Source organism: Protopterus annectens, chromosome 2.part2, assembly GCF_019279795.1.
Source record: "Protopterus annectens isolate FY-2018-M chromosome 2.part2, PAN1.0, whole genome shotgun sequence".
NCBI lineage: Eukaryota > Metazoa > Chordata > Ceratodontiformes > Protopteridae > Protopterus > Protopterus annectens.
In genome coordinates, this window is record NC_056730.1 from 1,128,957,911 (window position 1) to 1,128,971,091 (window position 13,181).

General features: G+C 37.9%; 1 protein-coding gene across 1 annotated transcript in view; it reads left to right on the forward strand.

Moving 5' to 3' along the window:
• Positions 1-13,181, forward strand: part of SMC5 (structural maintenance of chromosomes 5) — a 3,018,525-nt gene that overhangs the window by 1,181,944 nt on the left and 1,823,400 nt on the right. The window lies entirely within an intron of this gene.

Consider the following 13,181-nt stretch of genomic DNA (forward strand, 5'->3'; position numbering starts at 1 on the left):
ACAAGTGGCATCCCACAAGGCTCAGACTTGGGACCTCTCTTGTTCGGTATATATTTCTTGGAGGTACAGGCCAACACGGAAGGACTGTGGCTGACCAAGTTCGCAGATAATTGCAAACCGGGCGCCATAATCGACTCTCCAGCCGACACAAGCATCCTCCAAAAGGGCCTTATAGAAACAGACAACTGGTGCGAGAGCCATGGCCTCAAGCTAAACGCCAAAAAGTGTATAGTCATCCCCTTTGGCAAAAACAAAGTGCCCACAAATTACCACATAGGTGGTCTTCCATTAAGTACAGAAGAAGTAATTAGGGACCTGGGGACCCAAGTTGATGGCAATCTCTCATTTGACAACCACGTGGCCAAAGTGGTTAGAAAAACATTTTATATAGCCCACCTAATCATGAAGGGATTCACATCTAGATCAGGGGATGTCATTGTGCCTCTTTACTCATCCCTCATCAGGCCCATAATAGAGTACAATGCCCCTTTTGGGATGTACCTTACCAGACACCTGCAGCAACTGGAAAGACCCCAAAAGTACCTCACCAAGAGGATCAAAGGGCTCAAACAGATGCCATATTCTGCCCGGTTAAAGAAATTCCAGCTCTACTCAGTGGCAATACCGCCTGCTCAGAGGCGATCTGTGCCTCATGTATAAAGCCATGTCCAACCCGGAATTAATGGACATGCTGCACCTCAGAAAATCCAAATCCCATCGAGCTACGCGCTCGAGAGACTTGAACCTCAGCACTGAAATAAATAGGACATGCTGGAGGGACAGATTCATAACCCAGAGGCTCCCTTCACTGTGGAATAAAATCCCAGTCCAGGTTAGGCAGAGTCCCTCATTGACTCTCTTCAAGAGGAATCTTGATGAGTGGATGGGAGATCGTAGGTTTACCCCGGGTATCACTTCTGTGTCACTGTTAGACAGAGGCACAGTATACTAACCTCGAAAAAGGGCATAGCAAAATTAATTTAAAATGGGTGGCGAAAGCCAAACACACTCTGGCTAGGCTTATAAATGCCCTAGGGCAGATAGCCTAATATGAACCTATGTACCTGTTGTTTTTATGATCTTTATTTATACAGATGTCATTTTTACATTTTTTTCTAAATATCTCAACAACCAAGTAATAGACAGAAAAAGAAAAAGAAAAATGATCTGGTTCCACACAGCAGTGAAAATCAATATGTCCTTTATTGTAGTAAGGTAAGCGCTTTCTCGGAATAACATCCGCTCATCAGACCAACAAAGATAGAATAACAGTTACATTTTTAAACAATAAAACATCCAATCAAAAATCAGATAAAATGTGCATCATAGCTAAAAGCCATGTGATAAAATACATCTGTAGAATATGTAAATCTTTAAAAATTGAATAAAAACGGACTAAATGAACAATATGTACTTAAAAATGGTAACAGATACAACAGTAAAAAATAAAAGATGGACTATTGAAATGTATATGATAAAATATTAAAAGAGAAATCAATGCTTTAATTGGCCGTGCTTTAAGGAAAGGTTTCAGGGAAACTGTGTTGTTTAAACCAGGAGGTTTATCAGCTTGAAAGCGCAAAATCCATTTCTTTTCACTAGATTCTGTTCTATTATTTATGTCACCTCCTCTCTTGGTACTATGCAGAATCTCTAGTACCATAAAGCTACATTTATGTTCTTTACCCTCTTTAGCTACATGTGGTGATAGTGCGCTAGTTTCTTTAACATTCCTAATATCCCTAAGGTGTTTAAGTATTCTGTCCTTAAACACCCTGTTTGTTTTCCCTATGTAAAATGAGAAGCAGGTAGTACAATAGCAGAAACAGACAACATTTTTTGTTCGACAATCTGCATAAAAAACAGTATCTATCTTAAAACCCAAAGTGGGATGTGTGAAATGATTACCAATGTGTATATGTGTACAGGCTATACAATTCCTACACGTGTATGTACCAAGTCTATCAGATATAGTTGATTTAGTATTTAAGGATAGATAACCAAGCTGACTCTTAAGTGATCTATTATTTCTAAAAGCAAAATCTGGCTGTGTGCCAATGACCCCATTCAACTCATGTACAGTAGACAGAATAGCCCAGTTCTTTTTAATAATATCACATGCTACATGCACATTGCTGGCAAAAGTCAATGGCATCCTTAGTTTATTCCTAGAGGTATCAGTGGAAGCATCACTTGAGAAAGTATTGTCAGTATTTTCCCTGTTGTTAATACTAGTTTGGGGGGGGGGGGGTATGGTTGGCACTTACCTGACCTATGCCGCCATCCTTCTGCTGTTTGAGAATCAATATGTTTACTGCTATAGCCTCTTTCTAAAAATTCTTGTTTAAGTGTTTGTAATGCAACAATGAGACTGTCATCATCATTAAAAAGTCTCATAATTCGAAATATCTGTCCTTTCAACACATTAAATTTCATATGATTCGGATGCATACTGCCATAGTGTAGAAAGTTATTCTTTCTAACAGTTTTCTTATACAAAGTAGTAGACACAGTGGATAAATTATTTTTAGTAACTTTAACATCCAAAAACTCTACTTCTTTATCAGAATATTCATAGGGAAAACTCAGGAAAGTATTTAACTGATTTAAGTATAAAAGAAACTCTTGTAGCTGCTGCTCTGAGCCATGCCACAAAAAAAATCATCCACAAAACGTTTATACCATTTGATGTTAACCTGGTATTCATTATTCGAAAGTACATGTTTAGCTTCCCAATTAGCTAGGGATAGGTTGGTGTAGCTATTAGCACAAGCTGTGCCCATAGCTATGCCAACTTTTTGTGCATAATAAACATCATTAAAAATAAACACATTGTTTTCTAGGATGATTTCCAAAAGTGTGCAAATAAGTGTCACCTTAGTATCAGTGGTGTTTCTCTCACACAGTAATTCTCTGACATTTTCAATTCCCCATTCATTGGGTATAACAGTGAATAATGATTCAATATCCAGAGTTACAAATAAACATTGTCCTAAGATAATTTCATTTTGTTTCGATAGCTCATTTAAGAAACTCTTGGTATCCTTTAAAACAGTGCTACAATTAGCAAAGGCAGCATGCAAAGTCTTTTCTACCTAGATAGAAAGTGGCTCAGTTACCCAACCTCGGCTTGAAACTATAGGGCACATAGGTGGAGTTAAAGGATTCTTATGTATTTTGGGTAGACCATATATCAAAGGGACTGTTGGATGTTCTACCTTGAAATACTCAAACAGTTGCTCAGATATCATGCCTGTTATTAATAAATCAAAGATCAAAAACTGTACTTTTTCTATGACACTACTAAGTATATGCATAGGTAAGATGGCATATGTATCAACGTCACTGAGATGATTTAACATAGATTCTATATATTTGTCCTTGTCGATAACAACAATACTACCTCCTTTATCAGCTGGATATATTTCTATACTATTTAGTTCTTTCAATTCAACTAGAGCTTGTATCTCTGCAGCTGATAAATTACTAAAACTGTTAGTTTGCTTATCTAGAGACTTCTCTCTAAGTTGTTTTTCACAAAGGTCAATAAACACATCTATAGTAGAATTACTAGGTGGTATGTAAGTGTTGGGCTTTCTAAATATACAATCAGCATTATTAGAATTACCAAACATAGCTTTAAGTGTAAGAGTTCCTGCCAAAAAGGTGTAGGTCTTTAATTACCTTTGTTATGTCCATTCTTTGAGCCAGAACAAAGGTTAAACCTCTGTTTAACACAGATAATTGTGAGTCAGTTAAAGTAGAGATATTGTGAACTAAGCTTGTTTGTGTCTCTTTCCTGACCTTATTTTGTCCTCCTGGCTGTGTAGTCATCGTGTACGTTGATTTTGCAGGCGATTCCTCAATCTGCCTCTTATAGGCAGGGGTTCTTTCAATAAAAAATGTTCACGGGTAGAGCCTGATAGCACAGAGGCCTGCTCTGTGGAATTCAAGCTCACACTGGAAGCCATGCTTGTTTTAGGTCTAACAGCTGCAGTGCTTGTGCTACATCAGAGTGACTGCTTACAGCAGCTACAGATGTATTCAGGTTAACTTTTGAAACAATTCCCTCACTAACAGGAGCAACAGGAGTATTGGGCAACAGTTATGTGAGTTCTGTAGAAGTGGTAGTTTTAACAGCATTTGCATATGCTGCTTGTTCATCTGAAACAATTGAATGCAATGTAGTTCTGAGTCTTACAGAGCTCCACCCATTTCCTGTTAAATGCTGTATGTTAGAGTTAGTATTAACCCTTTCATTTACCCAAGAGAAGACATTACCTTCTTTAAAATCCTTCAAATCCCTTTGTAATATTTTGTTTTTGGTAGCAGAAAGTCTCTTGTCATAACCAGTAATATTTTCAAACAGCACATCCATTTTATCACCAACAAGTTCATCTGAATAGGTATTGTTAATTATGTTTTGCAACTCAGTGATTTCATTAGATAGTTTTAGCTCCTCTGGTCTAAAAAATTCGATAAGGAGCTGCATATATTTAGCGCTGCACTCGAGGTTAAGTAACTGCCAGCGCCTAAGTAGCTCAGGATAAGCTTGCCCATAACTGGGCATGGTAAGAACCCCAAGTCCCCTTGGTGCTGTATTAAGGCTCAGTGAAGCCTCAAGATGAAAGCGCTGCCACTGCAAGCGCTTAAACTTATAAAGTTTATTCTCCAGATTGTGATAGTCATCTCTGAAAGCTGCAGATAAATCAGGATAATCTGGAGTCAGTGATGTTGTGTGCATATAAGTTCTATTAAGTAATGGATTAGTTTGAAAGTCCAATAAAGTAGATAAACGATAGTAGTTCCTCCTATTAGATGGCAAATCCATCGAAGGTACAAAGTTGTCCAAACGATCCATTTCATTTCCTGCCATGCTTGGTTCAAAGATAAAGAAAATATGCCAAACAAAAACAGTCCTTGAACCAAATAAGGAATCAGATGCAAAAACCAGAGAATACAAGAAAAAGAAAAATGATCTGGTTCCACACAACAGTGAAAATCATTATGTCCTTTATTGTAGTAAGGTAAGCGCTTTCTCAGAATAACATCTGCTTCATCAGACCAACAAAGATAGAATAACAGTTACATTTTTAAACACTAAAACATCCAATCAAAAATCAGATAAAATGTGCATCATAGCTAAAAGCCATGTGATAAAATACATCTGTAGAATATATAAATCTTTAAAAATTGAATAAAAACAGACTAAATGAACAATATGTACTTAAAAATGGTAACAGATACAATAGTAAAAAATAATAAAAGATGGACTATTGAAATGTATATGATAAAATATTAAGAGAGAAATCAATGCTTTAATGACCGTGCTTTAAGGAAGGGTTTCAGGGAAAGGTTTATCAGCTTGAAAGCGCAAAATCCATTTCTGTTCACTAGATTCTGTTCTGTTATTTATGTCACCTCCTCTCTTGGTACTAATTGTTTGTATATGTGTAGGAATTGTATGGCCTGTACATATACACACATTGGTAATCATTTCACACATCCCACTTTGGGTTTTAAAATAGATACTGCTTTTTATGCAGATTGTCGAACAAAAAATGTTTTCTATTTCTGCTATTGTACTACCTGCTTCTCATTTTACATAGGGAAAACAAACAGGGTGTTTAAGGATAGAATACTTAAACCCCTTAGGGATATTAGGAATGTTAAAGAAACTAGCGCACTATCACTACATGTAGCTAAAGAGGGTAAAGAACATAAATTTAGCTTTATGGTACTAGAGATTCTGCATAGTACCAAGAGAGGAGAGTGACATAAATAATAGAACAGAATCTAGTGAACAGGAATGGATTTTGCGCTTTCAATAGGTTCATAGGTTCAAACTAGGCTATCTGCCCTAGGGCATTTATAAGCCTAGCCAGAGTGTGTTTGGCTTTCGCCACCCATTTTAAATTAATTTTGCTATGCCCTTTTTCGAGGTTAGTATACTGTGCCTCTGTCTAACAGTGACACAGAAGTGATACCCGGGGTAAACCTACGAATTCCCATCCACTCATCAAGATTCCTCTTGACGAGAGTCAGTGAGGGACTCTGCCTAACCTGGACTGGGATTTTATTCCAGAGTGAAGGGAGCCTCTGGGTTATGAATCTGTCCCTCCAGCATGTCCTATTTATTTCAGTGCTGAGGTTCAAGTCTCTCGCTCGCGCAGCTCGATGGGATTTGGATTTTCTGAGGTGCAGCATGTCCATTAATTCCGGGTTGGACATGGCTTTATACGTCAGGCACAGATCGCCTCTGAGCAGGCGGTATGCCACTGAGTAGAGCTGGAGTTTCTTTAACCGGGCAGCATATGGCATCTGTTTGAGCCCTTTGATCCTCTTGGTGAGGTACTTTTGGGGTCTTTCCAGTTGCTACAGGTGTCTGGTAAGGTACATCCCAAAAGGGGCATTGTACTCAATCATGGGCCTGATGAGGGATGAGTAAAGAGGCACAATGACCTCCCCTGATCTAGATGTGAATCCCTTCATGATTAGGTGGGCTATATAAAATGTTTTTCTAACCACTTTGGCGACGTGGTTGTTAAATGAGAGATTGCTATCAACTTGGGTCCTCAGGTCCCTAATTACTTCTTCTGTACTTAATGGATTACCACCTATGTGGTAATTTGTGGGCACTTTGTTTTTGCCAAAGGGGATGACTATACACTTTTTGCCGTTTAGCTTGAGGCCATGGCTCTGGCACCAGTTGTCTGTTTCTATGAGGCCCTTTTGGAGGATGCTTATGTTGGCTGGAGAGTCGATTATGGCGCCCAGTTTGCAGTCATCTGCGAACTTGGTCAGCCACAGTCCTTCCGTGTTGGCCTGTACCTCCGAGAAATGTATACAAAGCAAGAGAGGTCCCAGGACTGAGCCTTGTGGGACGCCACTTGTAACTGGTTTGGAGTCTGACATGGCTCCAGCAATTCTAACCATGTGGGTTCTGTCCTTGAGCCAGTTTGCAACCCATCTAGTGACATAGGGGTTTATATTTAAGCTGGTGAGCTTGTCTATAATGCCCGAGTGGGGTATTGTATCGAAGGCTTTTGCGAGGTCCAGGTAGGCTGTGTGGACCACCTTCCCCTCGACAATGGCCTTGTTGACTGTTTCAAAGAAATCAACCAGGTTTAAGAGGCAGGATCTGCCCTTAACAAAGCCGAACTGAGTAGGATCCAGTGTCTGTAGGTCCCCAATATCTTTATTTATGAGGTCCATGATGATCCTTTCCATAGCTTTGCAGACCAAGCTAGTCAGGCTTATGGGGAGATAGTTTCCAGGATCCGTTGAGGCACCACCTTTGTGGAGAGGGACCACTGTTGCTGTATGCCACTCTTTGGGTACATATCCTGTGGTAAGGCTGAGATTGAACAGTAGTTTTATGTTTGGGTTTAGCTCTTCTTGGAGTTCATGTAGGATGCGGCCCGGGACACCGCCTGGTCCCATTGATGCTGTGTTTTTTGCTTTGGAGAGGGCGGCTCTTACCTGAGCATCTGAGATGTCAGGGGGCAGCACTCTGCTGGGATAGATATTTGCCTGGTTTAAACAACAGAGTTTCCCTGAAACCCTTCCTTAAAGCACGGCCATTAAAGCATTGATTTCTCTTTTAATATTTTATCATATACATTTCAGTAGTCAATCTTTTATTTTTTACTATTGTATCTGTTACCATTTTTAAGTACATATTGTTCATTTAGTCTGTTTTTATTCAATTTTTAAAGATTTATATATTCTACAGATGTATTTTATCACATGGCTTTTAGCTATGATGCACATTTTGTCTGATTTTTGATTGGATGTTTTAGTGGTTAAAAATGTAACTGTTATTCTATCTTTGTTGGTCTGATGAAGCGAATGTTATTCCGAGAAAGCGCTTACATTACTACAATAAAGGACATATTGATTTTCACTGCTGTGTGGAACCAGATCATTTTTCTTTTTCTTGTATTCTCTGGTTTTTGCATCTGATTCCTTATTTTTGTTTGGCAATAGACGGAACTCCTTAGCCTCATATGAAAACTCTCTGCTCGATGAATAAAATGCTACCGACACTGTGTAACTTGAGTGGTTGCTGAGATATTGTAAGTGGTTTACAAAATGTTACAAATGTAATGGTTACTATGTTTACTGTGACTTATAAAATTAAGTTTAAGGCCTAGAATCTAAAGAATACTACCACTATAAAAATAGTTTGTCATTTGTACTTCTTTCACAACCCCTGTGGTTCCAGAGACATGAACATTTGTTTGAAATGTGAGGACATAATCTGATTTTGTCAAATGGCTTAGGCTCCTCCCATTGGAAGTTACAGTGCAAACTTCTAAGCTCCACTGGAGTGAATGACTTCGGGGCAAATTTCAGTCTCATTGGCTATGCCCGGTACCTTTTAGCTCTGATCCAAAGATATTTTCTTCCTCAGATCAGACCTCTGCTCTGAGCTCTTTAGCCTTTTCAGAGTTTGAGAGTTCCCTGAGCCGCAGTGAACCTCACAAACCTCGAGTGCACTCAACTCTCAGATCTTCAGAGCAGTCGATGCACCTCCGGGCTTTGGTGCAGGTGAGCTCGGCTCCATCTTCTACCTCTAGTGAGCTGTCTTCTGGACTGGAGAGGACCATGTCTGTAAGCATGGCTTGTCGGAGCCGGAGTCGTTCTCCATTCAGGAGTACTCAGCCTTTGGGGCTCGAGAGAGTGCTATAGCTGCCACTGAATCTAGGTCACTTGCCCTCACTGATCCTCAATCCCATCAAGGCACCCCTGCATTGTTCTTCTGACCAGGATGTTCCACAGGGACAGCGGGACCTCAGACAACAGGATACCCATCCAGTTACCCCCGCCTCTTCTGATACCTCACCAGACTTCCCCACTGGAGACGTCCCTAGGAAGAGACTTGCAAGAGGAAACATTTAGACTCCACGTAGGAGTCAGCCATGGAAGACATTGAACCTCCATGAGGGAGAAGGATCCCCATGGTCACTGCCTGAGGATGTTCCCTTTGTGGAGATTCTGGAGATCCTGAAACAGAGAGGCAGCTGGCAGTAGAGTAATCCTTCACCTGAGGAGTCTGTGTACCTGGTGGCCTTTGGTTCTTGCCCATCTACCTCCTGGGTGACTCCACCCACCGATGAGCTCATAGGTTTGATCTGTTGGCGGGTGTGGGAGACCCTGGATTTCATCGAACCTATTCCCCAGAGACTGAGTAAAATAATCACCACCCCATCTGACAAGGCCTTCTGGATGAAAAGGTTTACAATAGATGCCATGGTCATGGCGGCAGTGACCAAGAAGGAACTTTCAGAGGAGAGTTTAGCTATGCATCCCCCTAATAAGGATTCCAGGGTGATGGATAGGTGTGGGAAGCAAGTGTTTTCTTTTTAGTTTTCTCATTTCACCAGGTTGCAGAGGGATCTGATCAAGGAGCTGTCAGATACTCTTGAAGGAGCAGTAGCTGAGAGAACAAGACAGAAGGTAGCTTCCCAGTTAGCCACCCTACATTCTGTAGCCAACTCTTTTTTATTTCCAAAATCTCTCTATTTCATTTTTTTTTCCAAATAACAACAATGCAATAACTCAAAAACACAAACAATACAAATACATATCTAAAGAAAACAGACCATCTCATTTCGAGAAAATTATACATGTGTGTGTAAATATATATATATATATATATATATATATATATATATATATATGTATGTATATATACAATATATACACTAGAAGTCACTACAAGTCACTACATCGTCAAGTAGAGTATGAGAATTCTTATGTTCATTTGGTCTCATAAGGGATAGTGGAATGGGGATAGTCTATATAGAAAGTAAAGATAGAAATTCAACCATTTATTGTATGGTTAGGGAAAATATCTAGATATACACATACTAAGAGAAGGGGGAAGATGCAAGAAAACTGGTTATACTACATTCATTTCTTGTAACCAAAACACTTCGTCACAAAACACCAAATAGATTGCGCTCCCAGTCAACGATTCTGGGATTCAGGGATTCTGATGAAGTCTCCGATTGGAGACAAAAGCGCTTAATCCTAGGCTTTGGTTATATACAGGACTATTGTTTGTACTTTGAATCGTTTTGTGCAATAAAGTGTTTTGGTGGATTCCTGGCTGCATTTGATTGAACTACAGAAGACATCCTTTACATTCATTTCTTATTAAAAGGTTAGCTTTTCATGTCAATTTGTGGGCGAATTTTATTTTTCAAGAATTATATCTAGTAAGTAACCCCAATATTTTTGGTAATAGCGTTTGTTTTTTGTTTTTGAATAAACTAATTTGTGAGATGAGATATATTTGATAGCAAGATTGCTAAACATTTCCCATGTAATTGGTGACATGACATTCCAATTCTTTGTAATAAAGAATTTAATAAGGGCACACCGTAATAAAGACATGTTTTAATATTTTTGGAAGTTGATTGATGTTAATGTGCAGTATAGCTGTCTCCCATGTAAGGGTTGATTTTTCATATCCCATCTTCTCTAATCTTACTCTCAAGGAACACCATAAGTTGTGTATCTTAGTACAGTTCCACATGACATGCAAAATATCAGCTATTTGATCCGGACAATGGGAATATATAGGCGAAAAGTTAGGATTGAATTGATTTAATTTAGATAAGGTATAATATAGATTGTCATTTACCATAATTTGTGTATATAACAGCTTCTTGAAAGGAATGAATTTGATTGTATTTTCAATGGCTAGTTTATTTTCTTCAGTGATTGATTTTTCGTTTGCCAATAGTTCGAAAATAATAAAGAATTCTGATGTTTTGCGCTCATTACAATTTTATAAGTCCTAGAAATTGTTTTCCCTTTAATTGCAAGATTTTCAAGTATTAATTTAACTAAATTTATGTTCTGTAAGTCTGTGTGTATTTGTGAGAATTTAGCATTTATAAGATGGTGAAGTTGGTTAAGGATAATACTATATTTCTTTGGAAGTTTGAGTTCGTCTCATTTGCCCCGTGTTAGAGTCTTTCAATTGGTATATATCCCATATTGTGTAGTCTTTTATCAGAGGGTAGTTTGTTAGATTTACGGGTTTATTATTTATTAGTGGATTAGGATTTAGTTGTAACGGTTGTATAAGCAAAAGCATCAGCTAATTGCAATGATTTAAATAGTTTCTGTGTTGGTTGGGAGGGTGGCCTAATGGTTAAGGTGTTTGCCTTACAAACACAAGGTGCAGGGTTTGAGTCTCACAAGGGATAATTGGCTAGGCTTAGAATAGCTTGCAAGGGCAGTTAGCCTAGTACTAACCTATGAACCTATAAGAATCATGTTTTTAATTAGTGGGTGTAGATTCTTCGTGTATATGCTAGTCTGGTTTAAATTCAAGAATTGGTAGGGATTTGATATTATAGCCAAGGGATTTCAACTGTTCATACCAGATTTTGGTCCACTGGGGTGTTCAAGTATTTATATATAAGTCGTAGTTTATTATTTGTATTAGTCTGTAGACAGTAATTATACTATAGTAAAGCTTAAAATCAGGCAACCCCAATCCCCCCTTATCTTTGGTGAGTACACGTTTTCCATATTTAATTCTGGTAGATTTGGGATACCATAAGAATCTTGATATAGCTTTTTCCATGGCAAGGAAGAAGTTTTGGGGAATATTTGAAAAAGTAGCATTTAATTAAAGAGTATTCTTGGTAGAAAATTCATCTTGACAACACTAGCTTTTGACACTAGAGACATATTGATGTTCTTCCATCTATCGATATAATTTTGAATACTAGTCCATGTACTTAGTTGGTTATTGTTTATAATATCTTTGACGTCTGAAGTAAATAGTATTCCTAGATATTTTATCTGAGAGTTTATTTTGATTTCACTCGTGGGAAAGTACAATTCTTTATGACCTATAGGACTCAGGGGAAATATGTGTGACTTGTTTAAATTGAAGTTATAGTTTGAAACTACCGAGAACTCATCAATAGCTTTAAGTATTTTTGGGAGGTCAGTAGTGGGGAGTTGGAAGTATATATTTAAGTCATCGGCAAAGGCCAAATATATAAGGTTTGTATTGTGGATTCTGGGAATATGATGAAAGTTTTTTTGTGAAATAAACAGAAGGAGGGGATCTAGATAAAGATTAAATAGGTATGTCCTTGTCTTGTACCATTGGATAAGAGTATAGGGTTAGTTATAACTTTGTTTACCTGTATAGTGGTAGAAGCTTTCTGATACAGAACCTGGATCATTTTAATGAATTCTTGAGGAAAACCATATAAAGGCAGTATATTAAAGAGAAAGTGTAAGTTTACTCTATCAAAAGCTTTGATTGCATCTACTGTAAGGGCATATCTGGGGCATTTCTCACTATTAAGTAGTCTTACAATGGTATCTAAGAGGAGGGTGTTGTCACTTGTTTGTCTGTGTGTCATAAAGCCCATTTGTTGTTGGGAAATAATAGAGGGGAGTATATTCTTAAGTATATTTGCTATAAGATGGGCTAATATCTTAAGATCAGTGTTTATGAGGGCTATTGGTTTATAATTTGCTGGATCTGTTGGGTCAGAATGCAGTTTAGGAATCAACACTGTCTTGGAGTTATTTAAGTATTTGTCTGTTATACCATATTGTATTATATAGTTGAAAACTTTTAATAAAACTTTGGAGATAGGTTCCATGAATGACTTATAAAAATCAGATGTGTATTCATCAGGCCCATGGGATTTACCTAGTTTAAGTTTGTTTATTGCAGATTTTGTCTTTTAATTGTAACGGTGATTTTAAGAGTTTCATTTGATCTGTAATTTATGGAAAGTGTATATTATGTATAAAATCCACAAATCTGTGTGTAGATGGTGATAAGGGTATATTGTATAATTTCTTATAAATATCTCCAAAAGCGTCCACTATAGCTTGGTCTTTATATTTCACCTGTCCTTCATATCTTATTTCTTTGATCCTAGGAGGTCCACTTTTTATGTTAATTAGTCTAACTAGGAATTTTGATGGTGTTTGAGCCCATTCTGAGTATTGATATATATTGACCTTAATTCTAAGAAGGAGATGGTCTCTAAATAGTGTTTGTGCAATTGTTTTTACCAATCAGTTATGTTTTCCTCAAGTTCTTTGGAATATTTTTCCTGAAGTTCCTCAAGTTCTTTGGAATATTTTTCCTGAAGTTCTAGTTCAGCAGTGTTTATTTGATACTC